Below are 19,376 nucleotides of genomic sequence, written 5' to 3' on the forward strand. Positions count from 1 at the left end.
TCATTGAGTAACTCGACTAACGATGCTAGCATACGATCGAAAGACCTAACTATGGAGGCTGCAAGCTCCGTGTTGCGTCTACGATGTCTAGTCAACCTCCTTCAGATTGCCAATGCTTGCTCCCTACTCCGATCCTGACACAACTCCTACCATTCGGGGGGAATGGTAGTTGGGACTACCACAGTGAGATTTGATTACAAATCTCACCTATTAACTTCCACACAGGTTAATGATGCATGCATGGCAGTAAAAGCATGAATGCATAATCAAAGTCATAAGTAAGCATAACATAACTTGACATATAGCATGGCATAAATGACATAACTTGAACTGAAACTGAAACTTAGCTTGACGTGACATGGCATGTATGTGAACTTAAAACATAACATGGACTAGCAACATAGCATGAACGTGAACTTGAAATATAACATGGACCTGAAACATAGCATGAACGTGAGCATACATAATTTAAACATGAACTTGAACATAACATGAACTTGAGCACAACATTACATAAATGTGAACTTGAACTTGAAACATAATGTGAACATGAACATGACATAACATGGACGTGAACTTGAACATAACATGAACATGAACATAACATGACATAAACATGAACTTGAAACTTGACATGAGCGTAAACTTGAACATAGCATAACGTGAAACTTGACTTGAATGTGAAATACATGAACGTGGAATCTTATTCAATAGACTTAATTAATAAAAATGACCATACGGGTGCTACACGGGTCTCCTTGAGCCGTGTGTCCCTACCGATTACCGCATCACAACACAGGTGTCTATACCAGCTGTAAGTGCGTTAACACATACTCCACAGTTGTTGTGGCCCCATGAATTGTTTGTGCCACACTTGTTGTGGACACACGTAACATAATGTGTGGCTCCATCAGCGTTAGTGTCTGGCACACTACGGTGACCAGCTAGTTTGGCCCTATTCGCAACCTGTTGACTATACTTCGTCAACCCAGAAAATTTCACACCTATTTAGATACTCTAGCGTGAACGAAGGAGTTCCACTGGGATATTACCCCATCCTAGCGCTTAGGGTCGCGATTGACATGAAGAACTTAACTGGCATACATGACATTTTGTAATGTGACGTGACATGAACGTGATATAAACGACAAAAGTCCTGATGTAGCTTAACGTGACTTGAACGTAAGATGATAGACATGACATAAATGTAAAAGACAAGATTTGATAACATCGCATACATGTAACAGACAATATTTCGTGACATGGCATAACATGTAACACTCAATATTTCGTAACATGGCATAACATGTGATAGTCAATATTACATGACATGATATACATGTAACAAATGGCATAAGTAATGTGACATACTTGCAACAGATAATAACATGTGACAGAATATATTATATAACATATAAGATTTTCGTGACAGAATAATTCGTGTAATAGATAAACATGTGATGACATGACATATATAACAACATACGAACATAAATTGTAGTTCCCTTACTCATCACACATACATAGTAAGCTGATAGTAAATTAAGAGCTAACTTACCTCGATCGTTGCGTTCTACGAGATTAAAGTGTGAAACACGAGAAACTGTAAGAGGGTATTCTAAAAGTTAGAACTTTAATTACTAACAATTTAGAAATGTGAAAAGAGACAACTTAGAGTAAAATTATCATTTTATCCTCTACATGTGAAAAAATGACCATTTTACCCCTAACTTAAATATTTCACATCCTAACTCCAAAAATTACCAAAATTTTCATGTAAATTTTATCCTAGACTCAAATATCAACTCAGAAAAATTTAAAACCATTCACAACTATGGAAAACTCACAATGATCGAAACATTCATAGGCCATTTCTCCTAATTTTGGTTGCGATTTCATCCATCTTCAAAACCCATGATTAAACCAAAATTTTGTAACAAAGATCTTCCTATCCTAAGTGTAAAAAGATCCAAACTTTTTAACAAAAAGTAAACCCTTAAATCGCAAGTTTTGGCCTTAATAAAAACATCTCCAAGAATTCCAAAAAACAAATCTTACTTCTAACACATTCATAACATCATCCTAAGATCAACCATGCTTTAAATCATCAAACAAAAGCCACCAAAAATCACAAAACAACACTTAATTTTTTTGGTTTTAAACTTAGTCCAAAACAGAAACTTTCCTCTCCACTAACTTTGATCAATCTCTTGATCCATGGCTTAACCACATGTGATCTTCAAAATAAAACATCTCATGGTTTAAAAATGTGTCCTAAATAAGATCCAACCATCAAAATTAAAATCATATGGCTAAAACTCAATAAAACATGGATCTAACCCAAAAACATCAAATCTTAGGCCTAACCGAAATCCTCTTGCATAGAAAAATCATATCTTTAAAACTAATACTAACTATCTTCAAAATAACATCCTAACATGTATATAAGAGGCTTAGGAGCATCATATGAAAATATCAAAGCTTTTGGAGTAAGATCAGACCTCGAAATATTCCAACTTTCACAAAACAAAAGCTGTTTTTCCACTTCCTGTTTGCAAGTTTCTAAATCTAAGGAAATCTATCATCAACAGCTTTATCCATGCAACAAAATCTCAATGACCATTCATAAACACATGCTAAAAATACTGCATAAAAGTTCCAGACCAAGATATTCCAGTAGCTTGGTCAAAAATTCCAAAACATATCATACTCTCCAGTTTCACGCCCAGAATGACATTTCCATGGTTAAAAATACTTTTGGCCAACCAAATGAGTATGAAATGAGAAAAATAAGATATCTACGGAAACTAGGCTCAAATATAACAACTTTTATGAAGGAGTAATCGTGAGAAAATACACACAAAGGGTTATAAATAGCCACGTAAAAGACCCAGAAATCTGCCTGAGAGAGCTCTTTTGGGTTTCTCTCTAAGAACGAGAGAAAGAAGTGATAAAATTAAGAGAAGGGTGTCTTGCACGACTTTAGACTCCTAGAGGGAGAAGTTATGGGATTGAGAGACCCTTGATTGGAGTTGGCTATGTGACATAAAGTAGAGAGTAATGAGGGCAAAGGACTGCCTGCAGCAGCCGTGGGAGATGGAGGTTGATGGAGTGGGCTTCTCTTCACAACAAGGCACTAATGGGTTGCAGCCAATGGCAGTGGATCGTCTACCATGTGGGGGAGGAAACTTCTTCAAGAAGCTTTGCCAAGGTGGCCAAATTCATGGGCCTTGGTGGGCTCCAACCAAGTGGGCTTCAAATTGGGTTTTAAAGGTGATTTGGTTAGGGTTTGAGATGCTATCAAGCCCAAAACCAAATTTTTTGGCCCAATCAAATTTCCAAGGTTTAAAAGGTTGGATAATGATGTTATAACAATGATTTGATTAACTAATAGCATGTGGAAGTGATTTAATCAAGTGATTAAACACAATGCTAGAAATCGGATTAAAAAGGGTTTGGAGACCAATTTTTGGGTTTGGGGAAACCATTTAGGGTTTTGATTTCAATCAAGCTTTTGGGGTTTCAATTGGATTCTAACCATTTAGGATTTTGCTAGGGTTGAAACCCTCTTTGGTCTGGCATAATTTGGTTGATCAGATGAAATAAAGTTTTGCTTAGGTGGCATGATCTCACACCTTGACTTCCTTCACAAATCTATCTAATGGTTCCTCATGGTGCCAAGTGTCAAATACTATTCACTATGTGTAGCTAAGATCTTGCCAAGTGTCGAAATAAAACTTCTCTAACCTAATTTGGACATTCTACACTGTGATTTTGAAAACACTGCACTGAGTGAGCTTATCGAGTTTACTATTCACTCCGAAGAAATGCATAATAAACTTAGTATTGAAAAATCCTAAATATTCATATTAACATATAGTAAAAATCATTTACCGAAATTCTACCCCGAAGTTCCCCTAAAAGTAATTTCACAATTTTGAATAGCCATTTCGGCCGAAATTATGAAAATGGGTTATTGAACCATAAAATCCTAAATAATCACCTGAGTCTAATGGCGTGGACCAAAACATATTCTGACACTTATAACTACCTCAAATAATTAAACTCATTTTTCTAGCATCATAGTGAGTGATAACACTAACTATGTTGACAGACTAAAACCTGCACGATTGGTCGATTTGTAAAAACTTATGGGATTTTCACGAGATTCCTAAAGTCAATAGAAATTCCACCAATGAATTTCTAGTGAGCTGTTACATTGATCGTATTCAATCAACTAGGATTTGACGTTGTACAAGGGATGGACTAGCTGTCCAAACATTACGCTAGGATAGATTGTAGAAATAAGGAGATAATCTTCGATTCGCCTAAGGGTAGACATATTCGTCATACAGGAGGGATGGTGAAAGCTACCCCCTCTCTAATTTCAGCTTTGCAAGCAAGGAAGTGCATCGCTAATGATGCCGAAACCTACTTAGCCCTCATAACGGAGAGTTATAGTGATGATAAGGAAATACGATAGTTGAGGAACACCCTGAGGTTTTCACTGACGATCTACCCAGACTACCCTCAATAGAGAAATCGAGTTCACCATAGAACTAGAATCCATAGCGACCCCAGTCCATAAAACCCCCTACTTTATAGCCCCTCTAGAACTGAAGGAGCTAAAAGAGCAAATAGAAGAGCTACTAGAGAAGGGCTTCATTCGACCTAGTTCATCACTTTGGGGAGTGCCAGTTCTATTTGTTAAGAAGAAGGATGGATCGTTGAGGATGTGCATTGACTATAGGGAATTGAACAAAGTAACAGTGAAGAACAAGTACCCGTTACCACGTATCAATGACCTACAAGATCAATTGCAAGGAGCATCGGCGTTCTCTAAGATATACTTAAGGTCTGGTTATCATCAGCTCAAGATTAGGGAGAAGGATATCCCTAAGACGGCGTTTCAAACCAGATACGGACATTACGAATTCTTAGTAATGTCCTTTGGTCAAACCAATGCCCCGGCCGCCTTCATGGATATGATGAACAGAGTATTCAGACCCTATCTGGATAGCTTTGTTGCTGTATTCATCGATGATATATTGATTTATTCGAGAAGCAAAGAAGATCACAAGCAGCATCTCTGTTTTGCATTGGAAAAGCTGGAGGAAAACCATTTGTATGCCAAATTCAGTAAGTGCGAGTTTTGGCTTAAGGAGGTAAAATTTTTAAGGCATGTGATTTCAAGTCAAGGAGTATCAATGATCCCAGCAAAATTGAAGTTGTAGTAAGCTTGAAGCAACTGACGAATGTGCACGAAATTCATAGTTTTCTTGGATTAGCTAGTTACTATCGGTGATTCGTTGAGGGATTCTCTAAGTTGTCAGGACCCCTCACTCCCCCTAACTAAGAAGAATGCTAGTAGGTATGTCTAGACAAAGAAGTGTGAGCAGAGTTTCGTGGAACACAAGGAAAGGCTCACAACTGCACCGGTACTAGCCCTACCTGAACCTCATAAACCCTATGTAGTATTTAGTGATGTATCCAAATCAGGACTTGGTTGTGTGTGTGCTTATGCAAGAGGAACGAGTTGTCGCCTATGCTTCACGACAACTGAAGAACCATGAGCAGAACTACCCCACCCATGACTTGGAGTTAGTCGCCGTAGTTTTCACCTTAAAGATATGGAGGCATTATTTATATGGAGCAAAGTGTGAAATCTACACCAATCACCAGAGCCTCAAATACTTGTTTAGTCAACAAAATTTGAATATGAGGTAGAGAAGGTGGTTAGAAACTCTTAGCAACTACCAGTGTGAGATTAAGTATCACCCTGGCAAGGCTAATATAGTGGCGGATGAGCTAAGTCAAAAGACGCGAAGGGATAATTCCACAGGTCTTGCCTCGGAAGTAGAGTCCCTTCAGCATAGTATGAGAAGGTTGTTGATCAAGGATCCTCCTGCCGAAGTATCCCTAACCGCAATACAAGAAATTGTACCAACGGAATGGGAAGAAGTGAAGAAGAGTCAGAAGGAGGATCCCAAATGGGTAGAAATTCGATGGAAGATAGAGAAAAAGGAAGGACCCAAAAGTTTCACCCTAAAACATGATGGGTTGCTATACTATAAAGACCGGAAAGTTATCCCAGCTGATCAAGAAATCAAGGATAAGATACTAAGGGAAGCACATCAGACTCCATACATAGCCCACCCAGGGAACACCAAAATGTATCAAGATTTGAAGCAACACTTTTGGTGCAAAGGATTAAAAAGGGACGTAGCGGATTATGTTACTAGATGCTCGATTTGTAGTACGGTCAAGGCAGAGCATCAGAGGCCCGCTATAGATTTACAACCACTTCCAATCCCAGAATGGAAATGGGAGGACATATCCATGGATTTTGTAATTGGATTACCAAGGAGCTCAAAGGGAAACAACTCTATTTGGGTCGTGGTCGATCGTTTGATGAAAAGTGCCCACTTTTTGGCAGTTAAGAAAACCGACCCCATGGAGAAGTTGACTAGGCTGTTTGTGCTGAAATAGTGCGATTACATGGAATCCCAAGGACGATTGTATCTGATAGGGATACATGTTTCACTTCTCATTTTTGGTAAAGCCTTCAAGACGCTCTAGGCACAAAGAGCTTGTGTTTTGCAAGAGAAGGATGAATGGGAGAAGCTCTTGCCATTAACAGAGTTTGCCTACAATAACGGCTTCCAAGCCACCATCCAAATGGCATCCTACGAATCTTTATTTGGAAGGAAGTGTAGATCTCTCTTATACTAGAAGGAATGATCTATGGTACGGAGACTCTTCAAGAGATGAAGGATCAGATCTGCCAAATAAGCGAAAAGATGAAGGCTACCCAGGATAGGCAAAAGAGCTATGCTGATGGTCGAAGAAGGACCCTCGAGTTTGAGGTTGGTGATTGGGTCTATCTTAAAGTATCGCCCATGAAAGGAGTCTTTCAGTTTGGAAAGAAAGGGAAGTTAAGTCCAAGATACGTGGGACCATATGAGATTCTGGAGAAAGTAGGAGCAGTCGTTTACAGGTTGGATCTTTCCACTGAATTGTAAGGAATCCATAATGTTTTCCATGTATCTTCTCTCAAGAAGAGTTTTGAAAAGCAAATTCCAACTGTTGTTGATACGAGGGATATTTCACTTCAGCCCAACCTAACCTATGAGGAAGTTCCAATTCATATCATTGATTGGAAGGATAAGGAACTAAGAAATCGTAAAATCCCCTTAGGTTAAGGTTTTGTGGCAAAATCATGATGTTGAAGAGGCCACATGGGAAAAAGAAGCTGACATGAGAAGCAAATACCCTTATTTGTTTGGCATGTGACTTGTTTAGCATCCCATCATGGCATTTGCATTCATGCATGGCATCCTCTGGCATTTCACCTATATGATCCACATTCTTTCATGCCATTTTCATTTTGGACTTGGCCGATGACGACAGGACCACCTGTCAGATGTACATGACTTGCAGCCGACTTCGGAGGCTAAGAGCGGAGCAAAGACAAAGATGCTTAGACCGCATGGCTGACACATTCTGGGCTCAATAGGAGAGGTTAGAGTATCACAGGACTCATATCCTCGAATATGATAGGAGAGGATGCATCCATCTGAGGAGAGCACGGCTACACGAGGAGCGTTAGCCTTATGACCCATTTGTTGGATGGGAGAGACTAGGGCTAGATGGCTCAGACGACGTATGAGATTGGCTCTCTCAATAGGTTTAGACCAGCCAGAGTCAAGTAGGGCAGCAGAGTAGCGATAGTACGAGTAGGAGTCACTCATTCCTGACCCTATCCCCTTGACACATTAGATATATCTGACTCTTCTCCAAGTCGCACTCGCTTTCGAGAGGAGGGAGACCCCTGGCTTCAGGACGAGGAGTTTAGGCAGTGGAGACAACACCAAGAGAGGGTTAACGCCTTTTATGATTCAAAGGAGGATGAATACTACTACCACACCCAGGACGAGGTGTCCGAGGATAGCAATGGGAGATCCCCATCGAGCCCCGAGCTATAGTGCGATTGGTGAGTCAACACTCAAACCCTTACCCATTGCATGTTTTATTTGACCCCGATTTCGAGGACAAAATCTTGATTTAAGGGGGGGGGGGGGAGGATGTAACACCCCTCTTAATTAACTCTTGATTAACCCTTAAGTACTCTAGATTAGGCTTTCATTTTTGGGTTAATCACTTTCATTAAGGTTGATAGTGGGATTATCATTAATGTTGGTACTTAGTGTTAATGAGCTAAGGATTAGAGAGGCAATCTGATTAGTAATTTTGGTGAGGCTTTTTAGGACCCAAGTGCAATTATGGGCCTAGTCCAAGAAAATCTTGAACCAAACCCTTAAAAAATCAATGCTAGTCTTGGCCCAAGTATAGGAAGGCATAACGCTTTTGGTGTAGATTGGACCCATGGCCCTTTTTAAGCTCATATGACCCAAAGCCATGTTTGGACTCATTTTACCATTCAAAGACCAAAGGCCCAATATGCCATATCATTGCTTTCCTTAAGCCCAAATCACACTCAAAGTAGCCAAATTAAGTTTTTAAAATTGGCTAAGGCCATTAACCATCGTACTTGAGGTTAGTGCGCTTTAAGCTATGCTTTGAATCTTAATTATGCTTAATCTCTTCTTAAACTTTTTAGTTCAAATTTTATTAATTAATACTCCCTTAAAACATGATTAGACCATGATAATATCCTAGCTAAACCATTCCACATGTCATTAAGAAAAATGATAAAACAAGCCCAAACCATTCTTCAATCGGTTTTGTGCATTGCCCTTTGTAATGGTTGGATTGTTTTGCCCTTGGGCCCAACATTTTTGTGGTTTATCCTCAAGGGTAATATGGTCCTTAAAAACCTTATGAGACCCTTCCAAACTCATTTTGAGCCTTGGACAAAATTGGTTGCATCAACCAACTCAAAGAACCAAATTGGGTGCACCTTGGTCTAGTTTGTGAAGGAACCATTTGGATTGAATTTGAACCAGCCTCCTACCATGGTTTGCACCACCACCCTACTCCACCTCCTTCTCCATCCAATCACCAAGAAGTCCCATGACCATCATGTAGGATTTTGACTCATTTTTCTGCCCAAAAAGATCCAAAACCAAACAGATTTTTTGCGACCACAAAACCACCTTCATCCACCTGTTTTCAAGGGTAGTTTGAGGGGTCTTCTAACATCCAAATGATGCCCCACGGCCTGGAGTCATCTACAAGACCCTTGCACTTTGGAGAGGAAATGATGGTGGTTTAGGGCACTATTTCATTCTGTAAAGTGACTTAAGCTCATGCAAGCAAATCTGGAAATTTTCCAGATTTGAGCACCTCCCACTTCACCCAATCACCAAGCACCCAAGCCAACATCCCTCACCTCTTGGCCACCTATAAATACTTCCCTCCTCTTCTCATTTCACCCACACCACAGCTCCAACCATCATCTTGAGCCTTGAGAGCATTTTCCCTCTTAGAGATCAAAAGAGTGCAAATCTAGTGAGTTCTTGAGTGTTCTTGTGTAAGGCAGTCTAGAGTGCTTGGAAGGCCACAAAATTTGTAAGTTTTCTTCCTTTTTATCTTAGCTAGCATGTCAAGCTTTGTTTCCAAGTGTTGGTACGAAATTTGGTTGAGTTTTGAGAAGGTTATGATGCTTAAGCAAAACCGGGTCAATTAAAGGAAGGTTTGAATGATTGAATGTTTTTAATTGGAAATTTAGCAGTGGCATGTCCTAAGCATGATTTGATATGATCTATCATTATCCTAACATGATTATGGAAGGTTAAATTTGTTATTAGAAGCATGCCATTAGAGATTCTAAATCTATCTTGTTTTGATCATCAAGCATGAATCGGTTTTAAGCATATTGGTGATTAAGGATTTTTTAGCTTTGATTAAGAGTTGCATGAACTTGATTACTCAAGGATTAGACTTTATAAGGATTAGACTTTATGCACTGTGAGTAGCTGGACTTAATTTTGATATTCATAGCCCAAGTCCTTTATACTTTAGATTGCATTAAGAGAATGATATGACTTTGTATATAAGTCTATGCTACTTTAGTATTTCAAACATGATGATTATCTAATGAAGTTGGGATGATTTACTTATTCTGGCATATTAACTATCATGAACGGGGGTATGTAACCTAGTGTTGCATGTCCCGACGTTCTAAATCTCCATTCCATCCCAAGCGAGGATTAGGGACGTCACAGCAGCAAACAAAAAGGAAAAGAACGAAAATAAAACAAAACAAAAATAAAACAAAACAAACAAAAAAAATAAAGAAAAACATACCTGCATGGTGTGGTCAAGGTTGACCATTTACTTTAAAGATCTGATCATCCTTAGGATCTTCAATATAAAAGGGCCAGTCCACCTAGACCGAAGTTTTCCTGGGTGCTTATGGAGTCTAGAATCATATAAGAACACTCGATCAGTAGGCTTAAACGTTTTTCTCAAAATATTTTTATCGTTAAACACTTTCGTTTTAGCCTTATAGATTTTAGAGTTTCTCATAAGCATTATTTCTCAATTCCTTCAACTTGGTCAATTGAAATTTCTTACGCTTATCAGCATTCAATTTCGAAGAAAAACTAACAGGAAAAATGTCACATCGGCCGAGAAATGCATGCTTAGGACATAAGGGCAGTGGCTTCAATTCCAATTTGGGACTATCCATGCTTGAAGGAATCTGCTTTCACATTTCTTAAATAGCTCAAATTTTGGTTGCCAAATATGTGGGCCATAATCCTAAGGTTCATAAAAAATCGCACAAACATCAACAACATCAGATAAATCATTCATAGTGTCAAACTCAGAATTAACAAGAAAATATTCCAGGAAATCAAAATCATGAGTTGTGTGAACTCCCTTGTATATGAGTATGCCAATCATGTACGTTTGGTGGCACTCATCATCCTCCCTGGGCTTATTACTGATGTGGAATATGTTAGCCTCCATGATCATGTTTTGAAAAGATAGTTTCATCAGCCCATTTCTGCAGTTTATAAGTGCATTAGCCGTAGCAAGGAAATGTCTACCTAATATGAGAGGAATCTTAGAGTAAGAGTCAATAACCGACTGAGTATCCAAAACTAAAAAATCAACAGGGTAGTAAAACTTGTCAATTTGGATAAAAACATCCTCAACTATCCCTCTTCGGTTCTTAACTGAATGGCCAGTAAATTGAAGTACAATAGAAGTACGCTTAATTTCACCCAAAACAAGCTGCAAATAAATGAAATAAGGCATCAAATTTACACTAGCTCCTAAATCTAGCAATGCTTGCCCAAACTCATGATTCCCAATATTACATGCAATGGTTGGACAACCAGGATCCTTGTGCTTAGGACTAATTCGTTGCTCAATTAGAGCACTAACTTGCTCTGTTAGGATTGTTGTCTTCTTAACATGGTCCTTCCTCTTAATTGTACACAAATCTTTGAGAACTTTTATATAAGTAGAAATTTGTTTAATAACATGCAAAAGAGAAAGAATGATCTTTACCTGCTTGAAGTTCTCCAAGATTTCATTGCTAGAATCCAAAGTTCGCATACCAGATTTTAAAGCTGAGGAAATGGTACCTTAACTGGGCTCTTGATTACCTCAACTTCCTTGGGCAACTCAGCACTATCATTGCTTTGTTCCTCTTCAGCATCCTCTGGCTTATTAGTTATCGAGATGTGATGTGTAAGGACTTACCACTTAGTGTCACAATGGCATTGACCTCCTTCAAATTTCCTTGAGACATATGTTGACCTTGGGGTGTGGATTGAGTTTGAGAAGGGAACTTGTCATGCTCATTCAGACTTAAAGAGCTCATCAACTTGGATACATGGCTTTTTATCTCTTTATTTTCTTCAATAACCAGCATAATCAAAGATTCAAACTTTTGATTAGTTTTACTCTCTACCTCAAAACAAGCATGCAAAGTGTCTTCTAAAGAACTCCTAGAAGATGAAGGTGCATGATATGGTGCAAGATATGATCTAGGGGGTTGTCCAAGTTGCTGGTTTTTAGACATACAGCTAAAATTGGGGTGATTGCACCACCACAGATTATAGGTATCAGAGAAAGGTGTAAAATGCTTATTGTACATACCTAATGCATTACATTGTTCTTCATACATTCATCTCATCTCAGCAAATGTGGGACACTCTTGGGCATGGTGATCTACCCCGCCACACACAAAACAGGATCCAAAAGACTCTGCATGATTAGCCATATGTGTTCGCTTTAAATCCTTAGTCTTTAACACATCTAGCTCCCTAGTGAGCATCTCAACCTTAGCCTTTAGGCTATCTTCTTTGAGATGGTAAATTCCACCACCATTTGAGTTTCCTGCAGGTCGTGACCTATTTGTGCTCTCAGTAGCACTAGATCCGGTCCAAGTGTGAGCTTTTTCAGCAAGCTCATTGAGGTATTCTATGGTCTCATTCGGATCTTTCTGTAAGAAATTACCATTACACATCATCTCCACAAATTGACGCTCTCTAGGTGTAAGTCCCTCATAATAATAGCTCACTAAGTGCCCGTAACCCCCGCTCCTTTCTTCTTACGTAAGCTTCTCTCTTTCTTACGTAAGGCTCCTCCTTTCTGACGTAAGCAAATTTCGATGACGGAATTATGCAATAGTCTACCATTCTTTCTGGCAACTGCGAGCATCGTCATGTGTGCCGAACCATGACGAAGTGCCTCTCGAGATATTAGGTGACTTCTAAAGTACGCCCAGTGTTTTAAATGTACTGAAAATATTTATATGAGGTATTTACAGTATCGTTGAGTTAAACTTGTTTTTAAAAGAGACAATTATAATATTTTGAAGAGCTCCAAAATATTATAATTGTCTGAGATCATTTTAATATTTAATATTAAAATAATTCCAGTTATTTAAAATATTATGGGATTTAAATTATGTTGAAAGCTTTAATTAATTTAATGATTTTATTCTCTTAAAGATATTAAATAAGACTTCATCATTTTATTAATGATGAAGAAATATTATTTTATAAACTAAAGTTAGTTTAAAATAATATTTACCTTGATTCCTCTAAGTGCTTTTAATTAAGTTAATGTTTACGGATTTTCAAATCAGTATTTTAATATCTCAACGTTAGATCGTTTTGAGGACCCCAAGACGAAGGGACTGGATTATAAACCCAGACCCCCCTCTCTCTTTCCCTCACTTTTTCCTCAGCCCGGCGCCGCCGTGCGTCGGCAACCCTCACCGCCGGCACCACTAGCTCCCCCTTCCTCCGGCGAGCCTCCCCGTAGTAACCTCTCCCTCTCACGCTCTCTCCTCCTCTCCGCTAGAAGTGCAAAGCCTGAATGGGCTTGATGCACGTAGCGCCACCATGCGCCGCCCAATGGCGCCACCATTCCCACAACAGCTTCTCCTCCTGCAGGCCATCATCCTCCACCGAAGCCAGCCCCTGTTGCGCAGCCATCCCTCTCCTTCCACGGCAAGAACCCGAAATGGGTCTCTAACCCATTTCCTCATTGTGCGTCGCCGTGCGTGGCACCCACGACCACCAGGCACCACCATGGACCTCTCCTCCCCTTCCCCTTCCCCTTCCTCCTCCATGTGACCCGAGGCCGGTAGCCCTCCTCCATCGCACGGCCTCCCTCTCTCTTTAACGCACGGGTTGCACGTCCTCCACCGCCGTGCACCGCCACCCACGATGGGTAACCACCCTCTCTGGTCTCCTCAGGCCACCACGAAGCCAACCCAACCTTCCACGGCCCCGATCTGTCACCCATGTGCGCACACTCTCTCTCACTCTCCCATGGCCTTTCCTCCATCGTGCGGCCAGATCTGCCACAGTAGGCCACTGTGGCGCCACCTCGACGCCACCACGAGATCCACGGCACCTTTCTTAGCCAAGCCCTAGGTCCAAACCACCACTTTATGTGGTGGATAATCACTGCACGTGATGGACAGTCACTGTGAGTAACTGACCGCCATTGTACACGGCTAGAGCTGCCATGTTATGCCCCTCACCACCATCACGAGCCCTTCCAAGACCACACTTAGCTATCCAAACGCCCAAACAGTTCCAGTACGTGTGTTAGCCGCCACGTACGATTTCTCCGACGTCATTGGCTGTGACGATCAATGGGCAACCACGGGTCATCCCGTCGATAGTATAACTCTCTATCCCTTTCAATTATGATAGATATTGATTAGTTGATTAGGTTGTGGACTGTGCTGTTAGTATTAGGGGAATGACTGGGTTGTATTGAGATGCGTTGTGTAGTGCGCTGTGAAGTGTTGGGCATATCTGTGTATTGTGGTGATGTGATGTGCCGTGTATATGAAGTGTTGGGCATTCTGTGTTGTGAAGTGTGCGGTGATGTATGATTGTGGAGTTTCTGCTGTAATGATGGCATGGTTGTGCTGTGCAGTGTAGTTGTGGGGCATGTGCTGTATGGATGGCGTGGCGTTGTGTGGAACGGACAGAGTACACGCTGAGTGTACTCTGTGTGATGTAGCATGTGTATGAAGGGAGTACATGTAAAATATACTCCATATGGTGGAGTGAGGCACCATACGGCGGGTATGCTGTAATGGTGATGTGGCGTAACGTGTATGGAGTACACGTAAAGTGTACTCAGTATGGCGTGATATGTGTAATGGGAGGATGGAGCGATGTATTGTATGGCGGATATGCCATAATGGTGACGTGGCATAATGTATGTGAATGGAGTACACGTGGAGTGTACTCCAAGTGGTAGAGTGATGCACCATATGGCGGATATGCCATAGTGGTGATGTGGCGTAACGAGTGTGAATGGAGTATACGTGGAGTGTACTCCATGTGGTGGAGTGACGCACCATACGGCGGGTATGCTGTAAGGGTGATGTGGCGTAATGTGTATGGAATACACATAAAGTGTACTCTGTATGGCGTAGTGTGTGATAAGGAGAATATATGTAGAATATAATCTCCTGGCGTATGTGGAGTGGGAATAGTACACGCTGAGTGTACTCTGTGTGTGGTGTAGTGTGAGATAAGGAGAGTATATGTAAAATATACCTTCCTGGCGTATTGTGGAATGGGATGAGTACACGTGGAGTGTACTCCATGTAATGGAGTGACGCACTATACGGCGGGTATGCCGTAGTGGTGATGTAGCGTAACGTGTGTGAAGAGAGTACATGTGGAGTGTACTCTATGTGGTGGAGTGATGTATCATATGGCGAGTATGCCATAATGGTGATGTGGCATAATGTGTGAAGGGAGTTGTACTCCATGTGGTGAAGTGACGCACCATATGGTGGGTAGGCCATCATGGCAATGTGGCGTAATGAGTGTAAATGGAATTCACGTGAAGTGTGCTCTATGTGGTGGAGAGATGCACCATATGGCAAGTATGCCATAATGGTGATGTGGCATGTGGAAAGGGAGTACATGCGGAGTGTACTCTTTATGGTAGAGTGATGCATCGTATGGCCGGTATGCCATATTGATGATAGGTTGTAGCATGTGGAAAGGGAGTATACGTGGAGTGTACTCCACGAGGCAGCGATACTCCGTGTGACATGTAGAGATAAGGATGGTTGTGCAGTTGATGGGCGTAGAATGTGATGAATGGTGTCGGGAATTGTGGAACAATGTCCCGAAGTAGTTATGGCGTAGCCTGTAGTCAGAGGTGACAAGTGTTACTGTAATTGACTTACAGCCGGAAGTATGGGTGTAGTAGCAGAATAATTGTAAGAGTGCACAGCGGAAGCATGATTGGGCAACGTCACAAAGTGACGTGGTTACGATAGTCGTGCTTATGATGGGTGAAGAGTTAGTGTGGAAATGGCGTAACGGGAATGTGACGAGATGTCACGATATTATGGGAGTATGTGAGGAACCGTACTCGTGATGAGTAAGAAGTTGTCGTAGAAGTGACGTAAGAGGATGTCAGGTGACGTGACACAAAGCGTAGTTGTGAATGGAGCCTTGTCGCACTAAGTGTTGGGATGAACTGTCGAAGGGACGACTAGCATGAAGAGTCGTGCTGGCCGAGTTAAGAGAATGTTGGTATCAAAATATGGCCCTCATCCCTACAAGCAGGTGATCGACATGTTATATATTGATCTTAGGTGATAAAGGGGTAAGGTACATGTATAGTCTGGGAGACACGTGTACCAGACGAATTTACCATATGTAATGAGTAATATGTCCTGAGCACAGTTACACAGTGCTTAAGCCTCAGAGTTGGCTTAGAGTCGTGTGTCTTGTATGGATGGGAATGAGGATTAGTATGGGCTAAGATGCATGAAGATAGTGACGAGTGCACTGTCTAAGGAAGGGATGCGTGACTTAGTTGGTCTGAGTCATGCGTCAGAACGTGGTTAATGAGAAGAATGAGACAGATGTCTTAGTGTCTTAATCCTAAAGTGAATCATGGATTCACTTTAGTGAATGAGCACTCGAGGCAAGACCTGAGTTGGAAGATGTGGTGACCGTAAGTGGTCCTCGAAGGTTTTAACATAATAAAGGGCACGTGAGTGCACGGGATAGAAGGAGAGTGTTTCAAGTATAGTGTAGTTCTATTTCTAGTTCAGTTGCTTATGCATTAGATAGAGAATGACGTTAAGGTGATGTATGCATGTAGGTTGCCCGCTGACACGCGCGTGAATGGACTGCATAGTATGAAAGTAGCATGGAGTCCAGGTAAGTATTACGTTCATGCCGTTCTGGAGTTTTCTAGAAATTACGAAACGAAAAGGAAAAGCTTTTATCTTTAAGAAAATGCTTACGAAAGAAGATGTTATGCTTTCAAACGTATATGTACGTACAGCCCCTCCATGAAAGCCCCTTTTTACGCACCCAAAGTTATTAATTGTACGCATGCGAATGGATGACTATAAGATGTATCTATTGTATGTATTTTCAAAGAAAACGAATTAATGTAAATGCACGAAAGACGAGCTTGAGCCGACGCCTTCGTGGATCCCACGGACCGACGCTGTGGCGAGCGCCGCGCGGTGATGCTCGTGGACGCCGCGAAGGCTGACGTTCAAGGTGATGCTTGTGGATGCCGTGAAAGGCGAAGTTTGAGCTCGTGCTTTATGTTTTATGGACGATGCGAACTGACACTTTTGTGTACACCGTGTGGTGATGCTCGTGGACGTTCGAGCCCACGCTCACGAAATGATGTTTTCTCACGAAAAGAAATGTTTTCTCATGTTAAATGAAAGAAAGAACTGAATGAAAGCTCCAGCTATTCAGAGCTGGCATGAATGAATGAAAGAATGAAATGTATGAAGATACGTAACGGCTACATGAATGAATGAAGGGTACCAATGAATGGGCAGATTGCAATGTCGGGTAAGTAGTACTGGTAGTGCACCCAGTGCTGCCCCCTATGAAAAGGGATTCTTAACCTGTGGCCACGGGCGGAATCCAGGTCAAAGGGCCGCTAACCTTAACACACGGGGCATAACAGTGTGTACCGGCCTATGAAAGTGAAAAGAAAGAATGTATGTATGTATATATGTATGCATGCACGAATGCACTTTAAGAAATGAAGGCACTGCACTCTTACAGAAATGAAGGCACTGACGGGTGAAACGTTTTACGAAAGAAAGGAAAATCCCGTCCAGTGACGTTTTCAAATGAACGCACGTATGCACGCATGTATGTAAGTATAGTATGTACGAATGATGAATGCATGAATGAAAACCTACGTTATTATATTTTAACTACATGAAGTAATGCTTACGAGTCTTTGACTCATTTTAGTTTTTATGCATGTCCCTCCCCCCCACAGGGAAGGAAATGAAGTACGCGTCGGGACAGACACGACCCATGGGGAAGAGCACGGAAGTCTAGGCACGAGGTTCAAATGTAAGAGAGGCATTTTATTATTAAAATTGATGTTTTCCGCTGTAAACCTCTTTTATTGTAAAAGTAAATTTTACTTTATAAACGTAGGGTCTTGCACTCTGAGAAGAAGCAAAAAGTTTTAAATCGGACGGTAATTCCCGCCGTCCTTTCTCAAAATATTTTAATAAAAAGACCCACCAGAAGGACGGGCGTTACAGCGCCAATTCTCATACCCACGGTGAGGACACATACTCAACAACTCCTTAAATCTCTCCCAAGACTGATACAAAGTCTCACTGTCCTTTTGTGCAAGGGTAGAGATTTGCCTTTTTAAAGCATTGGTCTTATGCAGAGAAAAATATTTATTAAAGAAGACCTGAGTCATCTCACTCCATGACCCAATAGATCGTGGTCTCAGCGAGTATAGCCAACTCATAGCTCTATTATTCAAAGAGAAATGAAAGAACTTAAGTCTCACAACATCATCAGTTGCATTTTGACTATGAAAAGTTGCAACTACTTCTTCAAACTTGCTAGTGTGCACATATTGATTTTCATTTTCCAAGCCATGAAAAATAGGGAGTAACTGTATCATCCCTGTTTTAAAATCCAATTGGCAAGTATTAACTGAAAACATGATGCATGATGGTGTGACTGTGCGTGCAGGGTGAAGGTAATCATGAAGAGTTTTAATTGGTTGGTCTTAATATTCACTCATTTCTTCGAGACTAGATGAATTGTCAAATAAATTATTTAAAAAGTTTGATTCTGACTCTATCACATGCCTACAAGCAAATCTACCCAAGGTGTCTCTATATCTGTGCATGCAAGGTAACAAAATACTAAAAGAATAAAAATACTATAAAAAGAAAGAAGAAAAAAAAATGCAGCAAGCTAAAAGAAAGAACGAAGTTACCGTCTTTACAAACTGCTGAAACGAAAAACTATCTAGCCAATCTTCTACCGTCCCCCCAGCAATGGCGCCAAAATTTAATTACGCCCAAAGAATTATGCAATAGTTGTAGCATAGCTTTGGAGTGTCGATTTTAGAGCGAGACAAATTAAAAGAATAGTAGAAGGAACAAAGAAATTAAAGAAAAATATTAAATGATTAATGGAGGACAAAGATTAATTTTCAATTCAAATTAAATGAAGCAAAGTGACTAATAGAAAAAGTACTCAAATTTGACAAACAGTAGAGTGTCGGGAATCCCTTGCACAAATTTTGCATTTTAATTATTCTTAATTCATTGAATAACTCAATTGGGAACTTAATTCCCAAAATTTCCAATCGGAATGTATAGATTTATAAACCAAGATTAAACCAAATGTAACCCTTTGAAAAATCATTCACCACTTTTAAAAGACATAAATTATTATCACTATTGAGAAAATCCAACGACGACAATATACTCAGGAAGCGATATTGTAACAAAGAATTAATTCAATATAGATAAATAATTGATCCAAACATAATCAAAGCGCTAATCCATTCAAAAGAAAAAGCATGGTTGAATCCATAAACAAAATAAATTCTATGATTATTCGGAGAAGAAAACATCAACAATGAATTGAGAA

At 40.5% G+C, this 19,376-nt stretch overlaps 1 non-coding gene across 1 annotated transcript; it reads left to right on the forward strand.

Moving 5' to 3' along the window:
- Positions 1 to 18,028: 18,028 nt before the first annotated feature.
- LOC121263928 lies at positions 18,029 to 18,136 on the forward strand. Its single transcript, XR_005940409.1, has one exon. It is a non-coding gene; the product is annotated as a small nucleolar RNA R71 (small nucleolar RNA).
- Positions 18,137 to 19,376: the final 1,240 nt, after the last annotated feature.

The sequence above is a fragment of the Juglans microcarpa x Juglans regia genome, chromosome 4S, assembly GCF_004785595.1.
Source record: "Juglans microcarpa x Juglans regia isolate MS1-56 chromosome 4S, Jm3101_v1.0, whole genome shotgun sequence".
NCBI classification, from domain to species: Eukaryota; Viridiplantae; Streptophyta; class Magnoliopsida; order Fagales; family Juglandaceae; genus Juglans; species Juglans microcarpa x Juglans regia.